Source organism: Poecile atricapillus, chromosome Z, assembly GCF_030490865.1.
Source record: "Poecile atricapillus isolate bPoeAtr1 chromosome Z, bPoeAtr1.hap1, whole genome shotgun sequence".
Taxonomy (NCBI): Eukaryota; Metazoa; Chordata; class Aves; order Passeriformes; family Paridae; genus Poecile; species Poecile atricapillus.
Genome location: NC_081289.1, coordinates 120688827 through 120713532, shown reverse-complemented (window position 1 = coordinate 120713532; position 24706 = coordinate 120688827). Strand labels below are relative to the sequence as shown.

Genomic DNA, 24706 nt, shown 5'->3' with positions numbered 1-24706 from the left:
TATGGGTTCAAAAGAGCCACTATGTAACAGCAATGAACTTCCCTTTTTTATACTCTACGCTCACTTTCAGACTCTAAATCCCCTTTAGAACACAAGAGAAAACAAAGAGATCCTATTGCACAGGTACACCACATCTTATAGCCTCCTACTCAATTAAAAGGTCACAAAGCACACAATAAAGGTGACAAGCAGAGTGTATGTTACATCCATGAGGAAGAAAAACCCGAGGCAGAGAGCCAGCTGCGGGGCAACACATACATCCCTTTTTTGCAGTGAGGCACCCTGGAACAATTTCCCAGACACTTCTGTACCATGTGCAGTTCCAAGCATCACAAGCAGGAGGGCCTTGCAAGCCAGGCTGAGAGCTGCACCAACAGAAGGCTCAGAAAAAAACAGGACTTTTGCTGTTGTTAGGATTACCAGAGACAAACAGCTGTGGCATAGAATCAAGCCACATTAAAAATTATGCCATCCCTGAAGACTGCACTTCAATGCATGCCTTGTGGTGCAAGACCAGTAAAGCTTAATCTGATGCTGTGTTGGCATGGATTGCTACAAAAGGCAGGATCACCTCTGGAAAGTCAAACTCAGCCTAGATCCTAAAGGCCATCATTCAAACCCCTGCATTTTCTCCATTACAGAGACATAAAACAGTTATATCAAACTGTCCAGTCATGCCCAGCTTTGAAACAGGATTGGTGTAGAGCAAAGAGTGGAACTAAGTCTCACCTGAAACTATGGACTGAAGAGTGTTGTCACTAACTCGCTCAGCAAACATTATATATCTCTTCAGGGACCCATCATAAACAAAGTAAAACTCAGCATCCTCTGGGAGGTAAACGTCTTTGTCAAATGTTGCCTGTATAGTCACCTGTCCCTGAAAAATGAAAGTGCATTCTGAAACATTCAGGGAACTTCTCATCTTCAACAGACCCAGTGATGTATAATTCAGGTCCACGATTATTGTAACCTTTATAACTCTTCTATACACTTACACTTCCACTTAGAAAATAACACTGTTTTTATGCCTGCAAAAGCAAAGCTGATTTTTAAAAATGCCTTTTATATAATCTTTCAAGCAATTCCTTTTATCCTACCCCATAGAAATATAACTGGCTTTTTATTTAAAAGGTATCAGAATAACCTGAATCCAAATATTTTGTTATTTACAAAAGAAAGTTTTGTTTCAAAAAAAAAAAAGAAAAAAAAATCAGAAGTGATTTAAATTACCTTAGACTTAGTTTTCAAAAAGAAGCACCAATGCAATTCTACAAATGGTTTTAAAGAACATCAGTTCCCAGATATCTGTCTGTGGGTTTTGTTATAGTAAATGGAAAGCAACCAGCCAAGAAAAACCTGTCATACAATAGCTTCAAAAAAAAAAAAACAGGAAAGGGATCTAAGAAGCATCAAACAATAACAAATGTCTGACAAGTCAGAGGGAGGAAATTTAGATCAAGCTGCATTTCCTTGAGGAGGAGGACAGTGTGCTACTGCACAGATCCTGACTGCCACAGTTGTTCTAAATAAGGCAGAATTGCCCCAACATCTGGCAGAAAACATGCCACTGAAGAATATCTGAGCCATATTTCCAAAGATGCCAGCCTCCTCATTTCAAAACAACTACCACAGCACTGACTCCACCAGCTCCATAAACAACTCCTATAAAAAACAACGCACCACACAGTAACACAAAAAATTTTGTGGCTGAAAAAAACCACACTTATGCCTCTGACTGTTCATTATAAGCCAAACACTGCATTGCAGTGTGTGATTTTTGCCACCCACAACAACATCACATCTTGGCCTGCCTTCCCCAAGGACATCTTTCTCGTCACTCACAACAATGTGAATTCTGCATGTGTTTTCCTCTTCAATGCAGACAAATCCAACGAACTGGGGTGAGGAGGCAAAGGCTGGTTCCAAGCACAAAGTCTTTCTCAGATAGGACTTTTCCCATAAGGACAGATGTAAACAACATTACAAGCTCAGTATCAAAAGCAAACATGCCTGTCATCCCCAAACACTGATAATGTCCCTCTTTTTAGTGGTCTAAAATGTTATACACATATATATAAACCTGTGAAGTGTTTTCTCCTATTTCTCTTTGGATTTTGCACTACTATAACCAGAATGTATTATTATTATTATTGCAGTTGTTGGTTTTAATGTTGTTATTAAAACAATATTAAAAAAAAAAAAATATTGTAGTTGTGAATACCTCTTTTGGTCTGTTGAGTAATAATGCTGATAGCTATTCTGGGGAGGGGGAAATCTCTGAAGATCCTTCACAGTCTGATGCAGTAGGTTCTTAGCTGACAGCTGCCTGGTGCACAGGAGCACAGCAGAATTTCTTCCACTTGGGGCTACAACTCCCAAACCATCTCTATGCCCTCTGGCAGAGTCAGAGAGAGTATACAGCCACACAGCTTTCTTGTTTTCTTTGCCCTAACTATGCAAAAGAGGGGACATACTCTGTGGAAACATTTCTCACTTAATTAGCTGCTGTTGGCGGGAAAAAATTCAAGCCAAATTGTAGCCATAGTGCTCTTTTTTAAAAAATGTATACTTGGGTTCACTAAGGACAGAGAAACAACTTAAACTAATTATATTACATAATGTATAACAAGGGAATATTTCACAAATCCTTGTCTAAATGGAAAAAGACAGTGGAAAGCTCATGCATACATGAGAAAAAACAAGTTTCATACAGCTCAGTCCTTACAACACTCCAGAAAATTAAAGTCATGGTCATTTAAGCAAAGATTTTTACAAAAGCTAGGCAAATTTGCAGCTAACCTGTATCTGGCCAAACCATTAAGTGATTCAATTGGAAATTCTCAAAGGATCCAAAAAGGGGTTAAACCCTCAGTGTACCCCATTACAGTAGATGATTCAGAGATAACACAGAAAGTGATAGTGGAATATTATTTTTGATGCTGCATGATTATCACACCTGATTACCAGAAACTGTTATTTCACGCAAGGTCCTATCATCATCTCCAGCACTTTCCATCCTGCCTTCAGGTATTCTTGTTTCATGATCCTCCATTCAAACATTTCTTCTTGCTGTGGCTGCTTTACTTTAAAATTGTCTCTGTGTGAAGCCAAATATATCATAGGACCTATATAATCACATTTTTTCTACAGAGATCATGTGCAGTCCATTCTAGAAAACTCCTACGTAGAAGAATACTTTCAGGAAGTAATTCAAGTTTTATACCCAATCCCTGCAGAAGTATTTATATCCTGAGTCCCTCAGGCAAGGTCAATCCAGCCTCAGGAACAGGCTGCAGCAGGAACTACCTGAACAGATCTTTCCAGCACAGACAAATTAACTTGGAGTCACAGGAACGAGAGCAATTCCAGCTCCCATCTTCCTCCTCCTTTCCTAAGAAGGCACACAAGCAAGAGGGAAGCTGGCTGGATCTTGCAATGAGATGCAGTAATTTAGTCCTCCACCGAAGAAATGCCTGTCTGCCTCACAAAGCTTTCCCAGAGTTTTTTGGGAGATGACACCTCCTTTGTAAAAGCACTGCTTCCTGGCAGAGCCAGTGCTCAATCCAGGTTTTCAATCAAAGCATATTCACCTAACTATTGCAGCAATTAAATGGTCTGCATAAACAACAATGAAACACTTTTCCAGGAGCTCCATGAGAAATTCACACTTACAAAACTCATTTGCACAGCATCACTCTCACCACATGTGAGAGAAGGGCTTCTCCACTGCCTCACAACCCATTCTGCAAAGCATGACCAAAGCACCTTCTCAAGTCTGCAAAAAAACTCTGGCACTGACTTACTACTCAAGCACAAAGAAACGGAAACTACGGTTATTGGCATTTAAAAGTAAGTAAGTAAGTAAGCCCTAACTCATATATTAGTACAAAACAGCAAAATCAACAGAAATAGATTACAGTATACACACCACCTGAAATGAGAACACTGTCCCCCTACAGAATGATGTTTTGTCTGAGTTTGTTCCAGACATTGAAGCTGGAAACACATCCCAACTCTTTCTTCTGTATTTCTAAATATAAAATTTAACCTTATCCTCTAGATATCAAAACCCAAATGAGGTAAGTCACATTGGAGTCACATCTTTGGAAAAGTGGCCAAGTACACTGAATACAAGGCAGCTGTGAGAACATGGATCCAGAAGGGCCAGAGTCTTGACAATACAGTTGCTAGATGTCTTTGCCATTTTCACAGGTTCATTCTTTTAACAACAGCCTAACCTCTCTCCCAACTCTTTTCTTGCCTTCATAAGGTTATCTGTATCCACAAAAAACATGGGAAAATGTAACAGAGAGAGCTTGATTTCTATGTGTAGGTATGCTTAAGCATGCTCTCAGGGTCCATGTGAACCTCAGATATTTAGTCAAAGCAAGGGGAAGGGTGTGTCACCTCACCATCTCAGCAAATAAACACAGTCCCTGGCCATGGCTCATTTCTCAGGTAGATGCAGGGGAAGATCCTTGCCTCAAGCTCACACTGTGTTGATTCTGATGGATTTGTAGAAAAGACAAATTTTAAAGTCAAAGGGCATTTACTGAGACCAACCAGCCATTATCTTACTTAGATTTCCACATGCATGGCTAAAAAACGGTATTCAACTCTACAGAACCACCACAGGAATACAAGGAAACTGGAGAGCTCTCAAACATCATTCTGTAAAAGGCAGAGAACTTCAGGCAGCCGCATCAACACCTTTGACTGCAAAGATACCTGAAAACAGAAGAAAAATAACATGCGAGAAGCCCTCAGTCTATTGCAGCCAATAGGAATTTTGATATTGATTTAATGAAAGCCAATATTGTCATTGTAATCCTTAAAATAAAAACCAGAAAAGCAAACAGGGGAACTAGGGAGAAGACACTGCAGTTAAGAGGACCATAAGAGAGACATAGACTCAACTCTGAATACATTAAACCCGTGGCTGAGGAAGTGTTAGTTTTTACCTCTCTGGGATCCATAAACTAAAGCCTACCTTTTAGGAAAAACACTGTCCTGGCACTGGCACCAGGGAGGAGATTAGCAAGGTTTGTGTTTTTAACAAGATTTATAGGTCTGTGCACTCTTTCAGTGTCACCAAATGGGTTTTTCAGACATACATTTTTCCTTGGTTTGTCTAGGGCACTTGAGCGCTGACCATGTCACGCATGCAGCAGCAGGGACCTCTAAACCCCATGTCCTGGGTAGGAAGCAGCAAAGGCTGGACTTGGGAGAAGACCTTCCACCTCCTGACACTCCTCTGACCCTGTTCTGCATCACAGCAAGGGGCTGAGGCAGGCTCTTTGCGAGGAGAAGAGAGAAATGTGGGTAGCAATCCCTCACAGCTGAAACATGGGCAGCATCCAGGCAGGCAGGAGGGGCTGAAGGTTTGACCATGGCACTTTGCCTGTGCCTCATCCCTAGTCTGCTGCAGGACACTCCGTGCCTCAACAAATAACTGGCCAATGTGAGCTGAGCTTCTTCCACTTTGAAACCACCGTCTTCCTCACCAGGACCCTGCCCAAGCAAAACAGATGCAACACAAAAAGATCTTTAGAGGATTTCCAGGCCACCATGCTTAATTTCAACAACTGCTCTGTATCCTTGCATACATAGCCTGGATAAATCTATTTTCCAGAAGCTTTTTACCATAAAAATGACATATTCTGAAGTAACCAAACTATGCATGTAGCATAATAGCTTTACAAGTAATGTTTAATCCAGGGCTTTCAAGGATATCATGTCTAAATGTAACAGGACAAACAAATATAAGCTTTATAATTACAATTACATGCTCTAAGAAAAATATTTATGCACTGAGGTAAAAAAATGGCATAATTGTTCCCAAAATGCAAGTCCCAACACACTGAAATAAATGCAAATCTCCAAGTATTGCCAGCAACAAAAGGAATATTTTCCTCTATGTCAGCTGCTACTGGCCACTGCAATTTCACATAAATATTTTTTCACTGCTGAGAGGACTCACTTCAGAAAATGTTTATATTTTACTTTTGCTTGGACAAGAACAGTAGCAGCCATACAGTTTTAATGACCCTTCTGCAACTCAGCTGCAACTGTGAGCAGCTCTACACAAAAGATGCTAAAATAGGAAAATTTTAGCAGTAGGGAAATTCTAAATGGACACCAATCATATTCAAATCATTAATAACAAGGAAAAATTATAAACATGCCTTTCCAATGCTCTATGATGTTTTTATAGTGTCCACCAGACAGATCTTGCCTACAGATTTCAGTAAATGCAGTTATGGACTTGCCTAAGAAAGCATGTACCCTAACTGAATTGAATGCAATGGGATTCAGTGAGTAATGAAACAGCAATAATGAATGCAGGGAAGGAAAGAAGTTATAAACTGAAAAAAATAGGAGATAAAAGCTGAACTTTTCTGTAGAAGCATTAGCCTTCTAACTGTATAGCTAAAAACATCCAAAAAAAACCAGGGTGAATTTTCCCACAATTTAATAACTTAAGGGAAGAAACTACTGAGATGATTGGGTTTTTTTCTATCCAGAATAATGCAATAAGCATAATTCCACATACAAACTTAGAGGCAAGGTAAGTGTTGACAGAGTTATTTTTAATACTACATATTGTCCAAAAGCCCACACATACACTTCCATAAAAATTAAATATGCATGCAGAGTTGTTTCTAAAAGAGACAGTCTTCTGCTGATTCATACTGCAAAATTCCACCAGCACCCAGAGAACTTCACTCCTTTGCACAAGGCTGGTCTTCAGTCCCTGAACCTGTGGGAAAGATGCTGCCAGGTAGGAAATGCAGCAGGTCAGATTCCCCAAACCACACCAGCTGTCCGTAGGTACTTCAGCATGTGGCAGGCTTCTGAGAAATGCAGAGGATGCATTTCCAGACACACTTCCAGGCACAAGTAAGAAGCATCAAGCCCACATGTGCTTAAGACAATACAACACACAGGAAGCCCACTGATTAGCAGCTGAGGCAGCTCTGTGTTCTTGTCAAAAAAATGAGAAAAGAAAGTGTTCAGTGAACACCAAAATAAAATCTGAAGGATGCCTCTAGCAAGGTCTCAGCACTATCTTGAATACAAAAGCACTAGAAGAGAAATTTCCTAATGAAGATAAGCTTCCCTCTTTTGATATGAAAAAGCAGGAAGTTCCTCACTTTGGTTCAGATGCAGTGCCTTTTTAAAAGAAAAGGTATTTACTGGTAGAAGCCATAGCCACCTTTTTGACAAAGCAGCCCACAAAAACTGGGAAAAAAATTAAGCACTCTGTTATATCCAAATTGATGACAAAAGTACACTCCAAGCAAAGAAGGATGGAGGAGATACTGACAAGTTAACTAGCTGACTCCCCTGCCTCACAGGAGGATCAAAGCTACCCAAGTTTACTTCTCAGAGATGGATTTTCCCCACGCTGTTGAAAACACCTCTCACACACAGTACCATGAACTTCCTCCCACCCAAACAGTCCCTGTCTGGCCTCTCCCACCTTCTGCACCTGCACTTCTTCATACTTTGTGCCTCTTTAATGGCTTAACAAATCCTTGGCCTTGATTAGGGGAAGAGAGATAAAGGATTGTTTTATGTTGTCGGGGTTTAAACCTTGTGGGTTTCAATCAAGCTTATTGCAATACTCCCCCTTTAGTGACAAATTGAAGTACATCTGCTGTATTGGGAGTTTCTGAAACTGCATACACTGGCTTTTACCCAGAGCTGATGTCTCAAAAGGAGTTATACCCCCTACCTCCTCACTAGCCTCATCAAAGATCACAGAGAGAAAAACAAAAGTTTTGTTGAGAACTGCAAAATTTGCCTCCAGCAAAAGGAATTAGAATCCAACAGAATCAAAAAAACCAAAAACAAAATAAAGAAAAAATATTTCCTCTAAAAAGAAGAAACAAAGTAACAGGTCATGACATACATATGTCTGCAAGTCTCCTATGCTACTGCACACTGTTACCCACTTTAAAAAGAAACATGTATTAGACATCTGCTTTTCATTCAGTGCACATGCAATATGCCCAGATGCTTTCCAGGTTTTTATTTTCTATGGCATTATCTTATGATGAAAAAAATTGTCCTCTTCAGTCCTGCTTCTTCTGTTAACCCTCTCAACCAGCCCTTTACTCAATTTAAGATACAGCTGGCAGCAACACCACTTCCACATCACCATCAGCAACATCCAGCCACACCAACCTGACCCATGTCAGACCTGGGAACACAATTTCATTTTTGCTGAATTAGTGATGATGCCTTGTGGGCTACCTAGAAATAGAGGCCAGGCAAAATTAAGGGAATAAAAAGTGGCTATATTTATTGAAAGGCCTTCAGGTACACTTCAGGGGCTACACCCAAATGGACAATGGCCCATGGGTTCTCATACTTTTATGAGTTTGTTCCATTTGCTTATTGGGGGTTAATCTTCCAATTACAGCTCCAGGTAATGAAGTCATTTACCCCAAGTTTGCTCCCCCACAACTCACTTTTGTGTACATTTCTCAGGGCCTGAGACAGTCAAGTGTCCTTGATTCCCAGACTGAGAGAGGAATTGTTTTGTCTGACCAAAATGGGAAAGCAGTAGCTAACACTCTATAGGGAGTTTACAGCTACACACTAAAGAATTGCAGGATTACAAATACGTGAAAATATAAAAGCTAAAATCCTAAGGCATCAGTGAGAGCATATGATACAAAGCTTATGCTGGCTTTGTGCTTTTTATGCCTGCTCTATGTCAGCAGCAGTGTGAGAGACAGTCATGGAACTGGCCATTCATGCAGAATTAATCTACCAGTGCTTTTAAACAATCTGAACCACAGAGCAAGTCTATAGCAAATCAGCACTTTACATCAAACAGACTTTATTTTCCTTACCTTGCCACCAACGATCCTAAAGCTGTGTTCAGCTTATTATCAAATTGTGACAACAGCTAAGGTGAAGAAAAATTTTCAGAGTCCCATATGGCAAAATAATAAACAAGTAATTAATAAATAAATAAATGGGATATCTTTTCATTCTGGAATGACTGAATAGAAATAAAAATATCTGGAATGTTTGTATCAGAAAGGAGAGGGGAGAAGGCAGAAGAAATAAAAAAAAATTTAAGCCTAGTATCAAAACATACATTAATGTTCTTGCTTTTCTATCATTGAAAGAATCATGTAGTGTTTTGCTGTCAGGGACAGAACAACTTATGTTCATGCATAAAATAATACAGAGGAATCAAAAAGCTTAAGAATGAGCTGTTAACATAGGTCAGACAATTTTTGCAATAAGAAAATTAACATCCCTTCTGACATGCGACTGCTGACTAAAAGAAAAGGAGTAATCTCTTTCAGTTGACTTGATTTAAAATACACAAATCAGACTAGTAATTATTCTCATGTCCCTTGTAATATCAAGGCTCTACTGTTGCAGACACTACAAAAAAAACATGTAAGCACAAAGTCTCTGCCTAGAAAAATCTCAATTTAAGGACTGAGGGGGAAAAAAATATAATATACCAGTGGAACAAAAATTATCTGCCTGCTGATGGACACCCTTTGAAGCACCTATTCTTTTTTTTCATATCTTTTAAAATAGGTCCCATTCTTTCAGATATATTTTCTCAGTCTCATTCTGGCAGCATGCCTGCATCCAGAGGCCAGCCTGTGCATACTCTTCTGTGCATCCCCATGCAGGCTTCCCATGATGGACCTGACCTGGCTCCCAGAGCAGACAACAAATTACACCTGACTCCAGGCAGAGCTGGATCAGGCCAGTGCAGCTCTGTGCATTAACAAAGGCATGCTGAAAGGCCAACACACATTTACATTTTAAACTACTTTTTTTTGTGTGTTCTGCAGTCTAAGTAAGGCAGTCATTTCAGCCTCATTGAATACACAGGCCCAGAATTATGGCCAGACCCACTGCAAGAGCAAAGAATATGAAAGTACAGAATGGACAAGACAGGCTAGAAATCATCCTCTTTCCACAAAAGGCTGGCTAGAAGATACTGATACCTGGCAAGAGCAACAAATACAAAAGCTGTATTAAACCATGGAAAATTATCCCTTTCTACCCCACTTCAAATATCAACTACAGCATGGGGGAACTGGGAAGGCAAGCAACAAGGGAGACAATCAACTACTCAAAATCGATACCTGAGTCCTACTGCCACTTCCCAATCAAATCACACAAAAGCATGCTGGAATAGCGTTTGGCACTTTGCAGACTCAGCCCGAGGGAAGACCATCACTGAGCTTATCCAAAGCCTGAGAGTCTCCAGGCCCCGTGGAGACTCTGTGGCTGCAAGCAGCCTGGTGCCACATCCAACTCTCTGCCCTTCCCAACCCAGCCAGAGAAACCTTCCAAAACCTCCCCACAGAAAAACTTCCATACATCAGTATTAACCACCTCTCTCTTCTTGGCATCTGTGCTTCACACAGGAAGCGGTAACAGTGTCAGAAACAAATCTGCCCCCAAGTAGAAACATTGGAGCTGAAACACCTTAAGAGGGAGGCTTTGTACAGCAGAACACAAGAGAAGTTAATTAAGCTTAGACTTTGATGGCTTTGAGCCAGCTGCAGTGGTTGTACATAGAAGAGGCGATATCTTAGGCATGTACGTTTTGAGAATAGTAAGCACCTTGCAGCACAAGAGCAAGTGGAAGTTTTAATTCCCAGATCTTGAGCCTCAAAGCCAGGAGCCTGTGTTTCTGCCTCTTCCCAGAGAATTAACATTCAAAAGTTCATTTGGAAAGGCAGACACATAACCTTCAGCACCATCTCCTGGGGAGATGAGGTCCCTTTGGTGTCTCCACAAGACTGCTAGCAATACACTCTGTGGCTCAGCATTTCTGTATTTATCTCTCCTGCTCCTATGGGAAACATTCAGAAGGCTCCTAGCAGAGAATAATTTACTTATTTATTTACTTATTTACTTACTTATTTACTGCTCTTGAGAGCTCACTATTTCCAAAGTATGTTTGCCCCATGGCAGCAAGGTATTTCTTTGCCAGTGTCAAAGTTGGTAATCAATAACATTTCTTTAAAATAAACAAAAAACAGTTACCCACCATTAAATAAGGAGCGATTTTCCATGAGAGAGATTTGTCTCTCCACACTAAAAACTGCTTACAATAGGAGGAAAAACTGCCATACATAAATTCTTTAATATCTGAAGAGTGCTCCATCAAATATTTTGTCTTTGATCTTCCATCTTTCATGAATAGTTCTTTTTTCCGTCTACAAAGAGACCAGTGTCTGCCTGAAGATAGTGAGGTCTTATTCCACATACTGTCTTCAGTACACAATGAAATGAATAACCCAGCTTGCTGCTCCTTTTACAGAAAGAAGTGGCTAAATAGAATTGAATTTATATCAGATTTTAAAAAGCATAATTTAAGAGGGCAAAACCTGCTTACATTCAAGTTCTAGATATTTAAATGATGTATTATTAGCATTGAAAGAAGAGATGCCTATGAACTGTTGGTGTATTCTTGGCTAGTCAATCCTGAAAACTAGACTGGCTTATAAAGAGTAATTTTATAGAGTGGTTTGAGCAGTAATTTGCTGTCTAGAAACCAGAAACAGGCTTCTCAAATTAATGTGAGGAAATGTCCTTCAAATATTTGATTTTCCGTCTCATTACCATTTTTTAAATTTTTTAAATCATGGCATTGATGTGTGTTGTAATTAGATTTTAATGTACTGCTGACACAAAAAGTAAATACAGAAGAAGTGTATTAAATAATGCATTTTCAAAATGAAGTAACTGCATAGAGCATTCTTAAATGTATTTCACCAAAATTTTATTAAATCAGAAGGGTCCTTGAGCTTTCAGGCAGCGTTCTCTCTTATGTAACAAAACAGAACATTAATCACTAGGCCAACAAGATTACACATACAATTTTAGATTTGCCAAGAAATTCAGCACTGCTGCAATGCAACAGTTTGAAGTAGCAACACTGTATGGACACATCCTCAGGCTGTGTTAACAGCTGTTTACATAGAGTGAGTCAACAAAGTACCCTGCATATAATCTTTAAAAACATGTACTATAAACACAAAACTGCAGTTATTATCAGATAATCTGACATGAAATTCAAACCTCTCAAAACAGGCATTCTTGCAATGAAGAAGAGGGTAAAGTCCAGTGGATATAGGTGCTATGTTTACATACAGTGTGAAAAGCATCCTAATTTTGGACCCAGCATACAGCAGATTTCTTCCTCTCTCAATGAACAAAACCAATGTTTTCACATAGGCTGAAAAGAAGAGATTACTTCCTACCTTTTGGTCTCTTCCACTTCTCTTGTGGAAAATAATGTGTTAGAACCATATGCTGACGTGAACAGTGTGCAATTGCCATGACATGGTACTCTGCAGTTCCACTGTGGCCCTGTAGAAAGGACTGGAATATGTTAGAGAAATAACTAAATTCATGGTAGTGTAAGTATTTGTTACGTTCCCTCAGTTTTCCAGAGGTGTTTTCTCTATCCCTGCTTATGGGACATGAAAGCAGGGTTTAGGAATGGAGATGGAAGAGCACTTAGACAAGCTCAGCTTATCAGAGAACTGCTTAATGAAAACTAAGGATCTGAATAGACATGAAAATAAACATGAAAATTTCATGTTTAATTTAAATGCTGTTTTGATTGTGTTTTCCAACAAAGTCACGCAAATAAAGCAGAAGCAGTTGGAGGGAGTTTCCAGAACTAAAGAAATAATTGGATCTAACTAATAGAAGATAAGTCCTTGAGCCCTGACTCAAGGACTTTTTCAGAAAGGACAGAACTCTTTGATCTTCCCAAACACACTCATAAAAGCACTCATATTATGAAAAATACTGTGATGGGCTAGACTGTGAAGCTGCAACACTTTCAGGCACCAACTCATTAGATTAACTGCATCAACCTCAAATGATCAGTATAAGGTCTGCTAAGATTTCAGATGGGGGTTGAAAGAAAACTTTCCGTCTTTCTCACACATACACACAGAAATATATAAATAAACAGGAGACTGTTAAAAATTTACTGCAATCCCAGCTTCTGGGAAACTCACCCCAGATGCTCCCACTGCCCTGGTAGTCCACATTTCTCCACTAACCTCAGGCATGTTAGGACACTGGGGACCCATAAGAAAGAGACCATCTCCTTCTGCTGCCCTCACAAGAAAATGAGTTGATGACTCAACTAGAATCCTGGGTTTCTAGTTCACTGGGTTCCTAGCAATTTATGAGCCCCCTCTGGAATTTATCCACCTGGGTTGGTGAGAGACTGAAGACCACAACTGGAAAATTACCAGAGCACAGCAGCACAACGAGCAAAGCTTAGATCTGATATAGACTCTCACTTGTGCAAAGCTTGGGGTGAATGTTCTCAACTAAAATCACATTATCCCACCTACCACACTACAAGTGACAAAAACACTCCAAGCCTCCCCCTCATGGTGAGTCCCTTGTTCATAAGAGATGTACAATTATTAGTCTCCAAATACAGAGTTTTGTACCATTCTTTCCACTTTCTACTGGCATAAATAACAGGTGGGAAAATTCTATCTTCCCACATAATTACTGAGTTCTTCTCAGTACTAACCAGCATCTCCCAAAACTGATGTCAACAAATTTACATATATTTTGCAAGCCTGAATCTGATTCATAGGGTTATAATCAAAATACTAAGGTAGACTTAAGTATGACACTTCATAACTATCACTTGTAGTATCTTTCTCTCTACCCTAATTGTTCTTGCAGTACCTGTATACCTTTATCTCTTTATATTAATGTTCCCGTTCTTTATTGTCCATTAGAGTTTCCTGTGAGACACAGTATCAAATGTTTCATTTTCAACAACCTGGACTAAAACCACTGCACAGCTCTTTGCAAAGTGGTCAGTAACCTTATTATGGGAAGATACTAGATCAGTCAGATCAGATATCACCATGTCCCTGATTACTTCTCCTGTAAAAATTTGTTCATATAGCCTAGGACCATACAATAAACATCACATGAGAAGGTCTATCATGGGTTAACTTCACCTTTAAAACCGAGTGAAAAAAAAAGAGGAAGTTGAAGCTACTGGTGACTGATGGGAGTTTTTCTTCTTGACTAATTATCAGTCATTTCAAGAATTGACAGCAGATCTGACCATTAAAAAGTGAATTCAACTTGTAAACACTCCCTTAAGAAGTACACTCAGAGCTGTCTCGTTCTCTTTTTGTTTCCGGCTCTGGAGAGGTAACAAGCTCCGTCTTAGCTTTCCCCCCCCCCTCCCAGGCCCGGGACAAGGCCGCAGGGAGGGGGGGGAGGAGAGAAAAGCAGTTTAGCAGTTTTGTTTAGTTTTCAAAGTCTGTTGCTAGACTGAAACCGGACACTATGAACTTTTGTAGCTTTCTTCTTTTAACTCCTTTATTACCTAGATAAACAACAGATTACTCCTTTTTCTTAGAACAGACAGAGAAAGAGAGACAATTAACATGTAAGACATCATAAACCTACCAGAAACAGTGAAGAAAAGAGTTAAGTTTAAATAAGAAAGAGAGAAAAAGAAGATGCTTGTTGCTGAAAAGTCTTTCTGTTGCAGCTATGGAGATGGACAGTAGTTTAAAGACTCCTTTAATTCATGGCTAGAGTATGGGAGGAATAGAGTATTCAAAGTGTGGACTTTAAAGAAAAGGAAAATGATTATGATCCTGTGAGTTGCTGGAACTTGCGAGTGAAGTGAAGATTTTCAAGCCTTAAAGGAGCCAGGGAGATGGCTGTTTTCCAGGAGGGCTCACAGGGACAACTGAAAAAGATTTCTGCTTTGAATCACTTATCCTTAAAAATAGCATCCCTAGATTCAATTTGACCCATTGCACACCTCAGAGTGGTGTGAGATGGGAGGAGTGGACTCTAGAAACTCCATGGATTAGCAGAAAGAGATTTCTGTTTCTCTACGGGGACTGATGAAAAGACTCTAAAATTGAAACTGTTTTTGACCACCAAGATTGTAAAACTTTTTTTTTGTCTCTATGTTGTTATGTGTACAAAGAAATGATCAAGTAGTAAAAAGTAAAAGGGTTCTCTGAAAGTTTATTTTGGTATTTTTATTCTAGTAGTTTGTTAATAAACTGTCTTTATTCCTTTAAGTTTTAAGCCTGTTTTGCTCTTATTTTAATCCATATCTCTAGCAAAAAATAAATAAGTTTTTATTGCTAGCTTGAAACCACGACAAGGTCTTAAAAACATTTTTCTCCTGATGCCTTTAAAATACTGCATCTAATTTTTGCAAGCCTGAGGTTCCAGCTCTGGAGCTGACAAATACAATGAAAAATCATGCTGGTGCATTATGTGTATCGTATGTTTCTTCACTACTCCAGGGTACAGATTATTCATATTCCTCCTTTCCCATCCCCATCTCATGACAATAAGCAGATAATTGTTTTGTTTCTGTCTTTGTTTCATCTTTTACCACCTTTCTGAAAACATTCAGTGTTCTCCCATTTTCCCCCCTAGGCATCATCCATGTACCCCAACTAATCTCACTGCAAAGCAAACAGGTAAAAAAAACACAATTATATTTTTTTAATAATAACTACTAGACTTCCCAAGTTATAATACTCACAATTGCATCTCCTTAAAGGCACAAAATAAATTAAGTTTGTCTAATATATGTCCTCACTCATGTTACTACTTGTTTTTTAGCTTGGAGTTCACCTATTTTAAGCAATTATTTCAGGTTTTGCAGAAAAAAAAAATCCACTTGGTTACAAATTTCAACTTATTTTTTTACATAACACAAAATTTCCTGCTTTGTGGAAACTGAGAGAATGGTATTTTGGAATTTTGTAAGCAAAAAACAACCAAAAATTATGGGAAAGCAAGCGAGAGGTGTCTCTTCACAGGCAGTAAAGCTGCTTTTGAAAACTGCAGTTGAGAATACTGAAGGAGAATAAGGTAATGATCACAAAGGGCAAGTAATTGAAAACTTCCTTCATAGAGCTGAGTTGCACCACTGAAAACTATCACATCCACACATGCTTCATCAGACAGCAACATTTAACAGCCTCCAGTCTCAGAAAACCAGAGAATGGTTTTTAGTTTCATTCACCCTGCTTTTCAATGAGCTGTTACCTAAAAGAAAGCAACTCTCCAGGCAGAAGCCTAGTATTGTAGGACTTACATAAAGAGGTACTTCAGAGCAGCTTAACTCCATTGTCACAGCATCTACAAACAGAATAAACCAGTGGAATTATTACACACCAATCATGAGGTATTGATATAATGTGTGATTCATGTCTGCAAACTGGGTCAACATCTTCGAGAACTAGGGGGTGGAGGGTATTAATCTTATCAGCTATCCAATTGCCCCAAATCTCTCCAGAATGAGAAAATGCTGATGCCTAGGTAAGGCTGGAGGAGGGGTGGCTGGTATTACTTAACATCTCACATGCATTTCAGACACCAGAAACAGTGAACAAAACAGGCCAGGCTGAGCCCAGCTGCTGAGACACTCCTAGCTGCCACAAATTAAGTCCTGGGAATTTCAGCATTTATCTCTAGAAGTAAAAAATGGAACTTGAACTGCATTGTAGCAACTTTTACTCCCCACCAATATCCCAAGTGTCTGGTGTTGATTTTTTTTCAGCAAATTCATAGAAGTTATCCCCAAGGCAGGTTGCCTTAACCACCATAAAACAGCAAGCTACTGAGACAAGTCACCACCAGAACTAACACAACAACAGTCATCATAGCAACTCTGATTTCCATAATCATATTTCAGATTCACTACACCCTGAAAATTCATAATCTAAAAGTAGTATCACTTTCAAATGAGAAAAACATACCAGAAGCAACATCTTTACAGCAGCAAGGTGGGTTCAACAACTATGCACAAGTCGTCTTCAACTTGCTGAAACAGGCTACAAAAAAAGAGTGCCTTAAGAGAGGGCTGTCTCAGCTCAGATGTGGCCTTGTTGTTACAGCTGAACAGTGTCCAAGAACAACACAGTTGTGCAGCTCATTGCATGTCAATGTATATGTTCAGCCTGGTGTGAGTCAGATAGGATTTGAGAGGTTCCCTACGTTCAAACGCAGAAATTAAATGCATGGCTTCAATTGAAACCAAAGATTACCCACCCACCATCCATGCATATACTCCTTTTAAACCACAAATTTGTTAATCCTCATCTCCTGGTGCCCACCAATTCAAGTACATTCACATGTCCAAAAATTCATGCAGTTCTAAAACACGGCAAAGTCCTTTACAAAATCACTGGTCGCAAAGGTTCAGCCAAAAAAAATCCAAACCTTTCATGCTGTAAGAAAAAGATATCAAAGCGAACACTAATCCAGCCAGCCTATTCAGCAGCAAGATTCAGACAGAAGGGTTTCTTATTTTCTGTGTAGAAAGGAGGTATCCTCCAGCTGACTCCAAAGCATCTCACTTCAACAGACAAAGCTCTGCAGTTTCCAGCAACAGCATCCTGAACCAACTTTAAGAGCAGGACCACAGGAAGCACAGCCCTGTTGGTACAAAAGAAAACAGGGTTATAATTCAAATAACAGTAACATTAGTTCCACAAGGAGTAGTTTAAGGTAGAGCCTTTCACAAGTGTTCACTGACAGAATAGATGACACACATTAGTATCTACCCCACACCTCACAATCAATGCTGCTTTTCTGAAGTGGGTTGTCTGAAACAAGAGACTCATCAGTCAGCTGTCTGACTCCGCTGCTCTATTCCAACGTATAAAACCCCTCCACCTACACTGGGTCTCAATCCTTAAAGGAACACATCCAAACTAAAGTCCACCATCTCCACTGCAAGAAACTATGAGCACATGCGAATCATTTTGCCATGCCAAGAGAGTAAGAACCGCTCTTGGATGCTTTTGTCAAATGATTATCCTGATCTCCAAAGCCTCAAGAGATGTATCTCAACATCTTCCTCCTCTGCAAGGGTGAGATAGGCAGGTATCCAGTCTAGTCTACCTATTCTACAGAAAGTGTGAGCAAGAAAACAACTTAGCTCTTCTTTTGGAGGATAAAAATTGCATCACCAGTACAACAAACTTCTGTATTGGCAAATACAAACACAACTCACTGAAGAGATGGTGCCATCCTGGCTTCCCTTTGCCCTTTGTTTGCATCACACTGTGGATCCCCTGGGAGCCTGAGCAATCAAAATACTGGGTACCTAGCTCAGCATGAATGCTGAGTGGATGAATAAGCTTACCAGAACCAACCAAGTTTTTCATACAGCACTGACTAGAACCATGCTGAAAGAATATCAGTACTTTCCCTGTGTACTTGCCAGACAAGCCAGCTTATAATGGTGTTTCCTGGATACAAATGGTACTCATTGCTTTCTGCAGAAGAATCAATAAATGTGAACACACAGCACTAAGCAGCTTCTTTTGCTTTTCTCACACTCTGAAGAGTTTAGAAAAAAGTTTCTGGTGAATGGCTCACGTCTTTCCTCTGTCTGGGGCTTACAGTAACTCAGCCTGGCTGCTGGAAGTGGCTGGGAGAGGCAGGAAGAAGAGGATGCACGTAGGGAGGAAGTACTCAGCTCTGGCTACAGCACAGCGCTTGTGCAACCTCCATTTCAGATCAAGAGCCTGAAAGAGACACCATCACATGCAGCTTACTCCTCACCACTCACCTCCTCTGTACAGCAAAGGACTGCCCATCTCCACAAAAAGCAGGGCTCCCAGTGCACATAAGGTACCATGCAGACAAATCCTCTCCAGTGCTAAGGCAGAGTCCTACCCCACACAGCAAGGGGAGGGTCGAGCTCCTGACATCATGAATGCACATAATTTTACAGAGCAACACCTGATCCCTTCCTTGGACATCTGTGCCTCTGACACAGAAACCAGCACGACGGGCATCTAACAGACAAACAGGTCTGGTTTCAGGCATTGCCCACACTGCCAGTGACAGCAGTAGCAGAAATCATCTGCTACAGAAATTAAAAAAACCCTTTTCAGCACCCAGTTTAGCAGCTCATTTAATGGAATCATATATTGTGATGTGGTACAAACTCAAAAAACTTGCAGCCGAGGTGAATATACAAAAAGTATATTAACAGATATATTAGCTATGTATCAGGCAGAGGTACATATACAAAAAGGAGCAAAAAATCTTGACCAACATTTTAGTTAAGTAAACATTTTCTCATCTATGATATCCCCTTAAACCTAATGACCCTGGTTAGGTCATTTAACCTAACCAGCTCAAGCTAGTAATAGGAACAGCAACATGCAATTTCGGTTTTATCAAAGATGCAAGACATTCCAATGCAAAGGTGGAATATATCATTCCAATATTCTTCACCCAATATTTTAATTAGTTTTTGTCAATTATGGGACTGCCATATATTCCAATTTTTTCCAGCATTACAAATTTTACCATTTTACAGCATGGGTTCCCCAATTATCATATATTAGAAGGACCACAATGAGAAAATAAACCAATGTAAAATAAAAACATCCATTACTGACTTAACTTGATTTTTACTCTGCACACATCAAGAAATTAGATAAGGGGAAGAATTATTTAAGTTTCACCTTAAAGGAAGGTTTTTCTACCAGATGACGAGTTTTCCCTCCAGGCAACACTGTGACTACTATTGGCTGTCCCAACTCTTACTATCTATCATCAGCATTTCCCTAAACACAGAAGGGCACTTTCTGAACTTACAGCTAGGTGGGTTCAGGAACTATAACTAGTTACAGTTATAGTATAGTAACTATATTAAGTTATTATACTACAACTATATCAAGACTGGCACATTAAATCTCTATTTGTGGTCAACCAAAATAATAAAGCAAGGATGCATCCCACCCAGAGGCCACTGGGAGGCAGGCAGGAATCCCCAGAGCATCATTTGTAATGCTTTAAAATCCAACATACTTGTCTTAGCAAAATGTCTTGTAGAAGTCTAGCAGCACATGCAGATCAAGAGGCCTTTTACTGAGCTCTCTCTGTGTAACTAACCATTACCACCATGTCGTTATTTTGACCCTGCAAACAGTCTGTTTATACTTCTCAGATGTATATAATCTTCAAAAGCCGTGAGACTTCAGTATGGTGCTCACAGACAAGCCATTGTCCATTAGTAACACTCATCCCACAGCTCCAGCTATAAAAGCACAGCAATGGAACGAAACTGTGCTCCTGAATTTATAGATTCCATCTGAGGTACATTATGTTAGTACACCGAAGGCTTGCTCACAGCTTCCCCAGCATCAGGAACTACACTGCACAGCCACCAGGTCAAATGTGGTACAGAACAGTCTGTTAAGTACAGATTGTTGATTACATCGCCAGACATCAGCTGCTCTTGAAGGCAACTGAAGAAATGCAGCTAACCACCTTTTAAAATATCACTCTTTTCAACAATTTGAGACAAACAGAAGCTTAAATCTTATTTTAAAAAAACCCACCCCATTGACATTGAGAGCTATTGAAATACCAAAATACATGCAAATTAATTTGTTAAAAACACAGCATTTTGTGATCCTTGGAAGGGAATTTAAGAGTCTCAAAAAAAAGGATCACACTTCTTCACCTCTGAGGAATAGTCTAGGGTTTTAGAACACAGAAAAAACTCTAGGAAAAAATGGATCTTCTGACAGAAGCCTGTTGTTGAGGTTGGCAAAATACATTCTTTATGTATTCCTGTATTAACATTCTTAATGTAGCATTTTCATTTCAGCTAAAAAAAAAAAATGGGGCTCTAGAATTTAAAAAACCTTAAAAATGTGAGATCTGGGTTATACATTACTGAAAGACAAAAATAAAACCAAATCCATTACTAAGGTTACTGAAACAAAATATGTTTGATAACATTGTGAGACACCTGTCTCACTCCTTTTAACACTCATTTTGACAGAGACAGTAGCTTTCTAATTATGAAATTTTTAATGGCTTTAGCATTTATCAGTTTGTGAGTTGTGAAGCCATGGAACCAGAGCAACAGCAAACCCTTTCAAGAGTTCATGCAGCACAGTTTTACAGTTTAATGACCAGGTAGCAAAGAAATGGACCAGAAACTTTTGGTTCTACAAATGCATTCAAATGGGGCGCTATCACAGTGCTATCTTGTAACACTGCATCATCCCTCAGGCTTGGCCATCCACCAAACCACTATAATTAACAAAGCAAGACGATATTCTGTGTATTTAATGACACTTTTGTAGCTGGTACTCTACCTTCATGAACAGCTAGAACTGTGAAACAAACTCTACACTTTTTAAATTTTTGTACCAAAAGTCATTAAACTTAATTCTGACAATCAAAGCAGCAGCTTCCTTTGAGAAGGGCAACTATTTCACCTTACAGCCCTCTTTTAAGTATTAATGTAGTCTGGTGGTATCTGCTTGTCTTAATGATGCTACACCTGAAGGATAACAACTCAACTAGTTGGTAGGAAAAGCTGTGTTTTTGAAAATTCTGCAAATCATCGCCATAAATGTCTAATTCGCAAATTAACTGAGATGGCAGGATGAGTTGTCTATTATCAAGACACACCTACACGATCACTTTCCTTGTTTCAGTCAATATTCAAACATCATTCTGGAAAAATAAAAGCAATTAAGTAGTCTAATATTTTCACCAGATGTTGTCCTGTCAATTTTTCATACCGAATTCACAGGATACTTTACTTATGTAGAATAATCTCTCTTAGTAAAATGCCTCCTGATATCCTACATCCACAATGTGCAGTAAAGAGCAAATTACTTCTGTAAAATAAAACATCTGGTAGGTTTTCAGTCACATCTATGTGCCTTATAAGATTTATGAGAACTTTGTCCATTTCTTTATGGTATCAGATACAGAGGCAAGAGTTAAGTCCATAAAAATGAAGAAGGATTTTAGAGTCTGGCACATCCCTAAGCTGTGTACAGAAGTGCCCCAACAAAACACTACCAAGAACTGCTTTGAAAGGTGTTTCTCAGAATTGTACTGTTAGAAAAACTTTCATTTCCTTTACATTTTTGACTATTAAAAAAGTGAAGAGTAACAAAGTTAAAAACTTCTTTTGTTCTGTATGTGAAACGCAAACGCCTTTATGATCAAGACCAAATACCTTGTCCTTGGGACAAAGGACAAAAAAAAGGGGGGGAAAAAAAAGAGTGGCTTTTGTGGCAAAATAATGAACTTAAAACAGGAAAACAAACAACGACATATATTTAAAAATAACAACAAAACCACAACGAAGCCCTTTTCAAACCCCTCTCCACCTTTTGGGGCTTGGAAGGGGAATGACAAGGCACGCCAAGGCTTTGTGCGGGCACCAACGCAGCCCTCCCGGGTGCACCGCGCAGGGCGGCGCCGGGACGCGGTCCCAGCCGGCGGAACATCGCCGCAGCTCCCCGGAGCCCGACGCTGCGGGCCGGCGCAGGTTCGGGACAATGCACGCTCCCCGCCCAGCGCGGCGGCCCCGGGGCTGCGGGGCAGCAGGTGCCGCGGGCCGCGCCCGCCCTCCGCGGGCTGTGCCCGCCTTACCTACGCCGAGTGTCCCGGGCCGGGCTCCGCCGCCGCCGCCGGGCAGGGAGGGAGGGAGGCAGGGATGGAGGGAGGGAGGCGGCGCTGCCGAGCCGCCCGCGGGAGCGCTGCGGGACGCGCCCGGGCCCGCGGATGCGCCGCCCCCGCCCCGGCAGCCCGCGGGACCAGGGAACAAAGGCGCTTTGTGACAGCCCCGGCGCAGGGAGGCTCCGCGGGAGCAGACCCCGAGGCAGCTCCCCGCCGGCAGCTCGACGCGACAGGGAATGCACGGCGAGGAGAGCCCCGCGGGGCCCCGGCCACGGGTAGGGGAGCCCCCGGCGCCTGGGGCGGGGAGCGCTGCCCTCTCCCGGCGGAGCGCAGGATCCGCGGTGAGGAGGGCGGGGGCAGCCCCGCGTTCCTGCTCGGAGCGCTCCGCTCCCCGGGCCGCGCTCCCGCAGGCAGCACCGCTGGGCTGGGAGCTGCCCACGCCAGGCACTGGTTGATCAGCCTGCTGCCCGGCCCTTCCACGCGTGTTTCGTGTTGCAACGTGCAATGGATCCCGACAAACCAAACCACATCTTAGCTTCTCAGCTGCCAAGTGTACGTGATACGTAACTTCAGCTATTTTTAAAACCATCTTGTGTTGATTCCCTAAGGCTTTTCTGCCAACCTGTTTCACTAGCTAAGGACAGTGAGGCACTGGAGGGGTGGAGTTATGAATACCAGACTGGGGGTATAGACTTACTAGGTTTCTTCTTGCTGCACTGTAAATCTATTCATAACCTACTCTAGATGGACAGCATACTTTCTTTGTAACAGCACCATTAGACTAATACTAAGCAAATTAGACTGCTTAATAGTGCAGAGGTCGAAAAGATTCCTCCCTGTGAGAGATGAAATAGGATTTTACTTCAGCCCAAAAGAGCCGGGCCTGGGGGGGGGGGGGGGGGGGGGGCGGGGGGCGGTAAATGAAGGAAAAGTGTTCATTCTGGTTTCTACTTGTTGTTAGGTATGGTTTAGATACAATTTATTTGATCTGTTCATTGCACCTGTTAAGTGCTGTTGGGAACCGATAAAGAAGCAATGTTGAATACATAACCAAAAAAGGAGAAAGATGAGAGGGGAGAGGAAAGAAGGGCAGGAGCTGGGGGGAGAGAGTCAAGTCCCTAGCTACACTGCCATTGGGAAAGGGGACAGGGACCCTCCCCCCTGTCGGCTGTGAAAGAGTGTAAGAAGGTTGTCATTGAAGCCAAGTGTTCTGAGTTTTCACATGCCAGAGGAGGGGAACACGTTTGTTCATATGAATATTTCTTCTTTGAAGATGTTGCCCCCTGTTAATTCTATGGAAAAGTGAGTTACCTCTCAAATCCCTGAAGGAGAGAAAGAAGCCAGTAAAACCCCATTACCAGCCATGTTCATGACTTTACACAGGTGTGCATTAATTTCTAAAATACTAAACTTTTCATTGTTTTTCCTTTGTATGGTTCATCACATACAAAAAAGGCTATGCAAGGAAGCAGGCACAAAAGTCCACAACTCCAAAATTACAGAGAGAACCTGCTGGTTATGGTGTCATCAGGACTTTGGAAAGTTAAACTTACCTGGAGGAAAAGAGGTACAGGTTGATGGTGTACAGCCAGGTTAAGGATGGCTCGCAACCATCCTGTAGCACCTTCCCTCTACATCCAGCCCCAGCATACTTTACTGGAAGCATACCTAAGTATTGCTTTACTTCAGTTGCTACATTCACTCAGCACTGAATATAGCAAGCAACCCACCCGCATGTTTTCTTAGAAAAGCATACAAACATAGGGGCATCTGCAGCAGCTGTAGACCTAGGATGTCAATGCCAAATACTAACAACTGAAAAAGATATGAAAATCGTTATCTAAAGGTTAATTTACATAGTTTCCAATGTAACAATGTAATATTATTATGATACTCTCAGGTTTCAGTTCCAGAGGAAACCACCTCCTGCATTTCTATCATACAAATAAGGACTTAGGCAAGCTTTTTGTATGTTTTGGGACTATGTATCTAGCAAAGCTAAAGTTTAATAGGTATGTTTTTATAGATCATATTCAAGTAACAAAGGGAAAAAAACCACACACTGAAGAGAATGTCTTCTGATTCATAAAACATCCAAACATCAATCAAATTACTGTTGCCTAGGGCTATGTCACTGGTAATGTTTACTCAGTTTTTCACAATGTACCAAATGGTTTCTGGTTGAATACATTGGCTATTGAAAACAGTG

General features: G+C 40.7%; 1 long non-coding RNA gene across 1 annotated transcript; it reads right to left on the bottom strand.

The window, feature by feature from the left end:
• Positions 1-16136: 16136 nt before the first annotated feature.
• Positions 16137-22512, bottom strand: LOC131573492 (uncharacterized). The gene is made up of 3 exons (XR_009276204.1): positions 22471-22512; positions 17263-17478; positions 16137-16179 (listed from the first exon to the last, which is right to left on the bottom strand). It is a non-coding gene; the product is annotated as an uncharacterized LOC131573492 (long non-coding RNA).
• Between the last annotated feature and the right edge of the window lie 2194 nt (positions 22513-24706).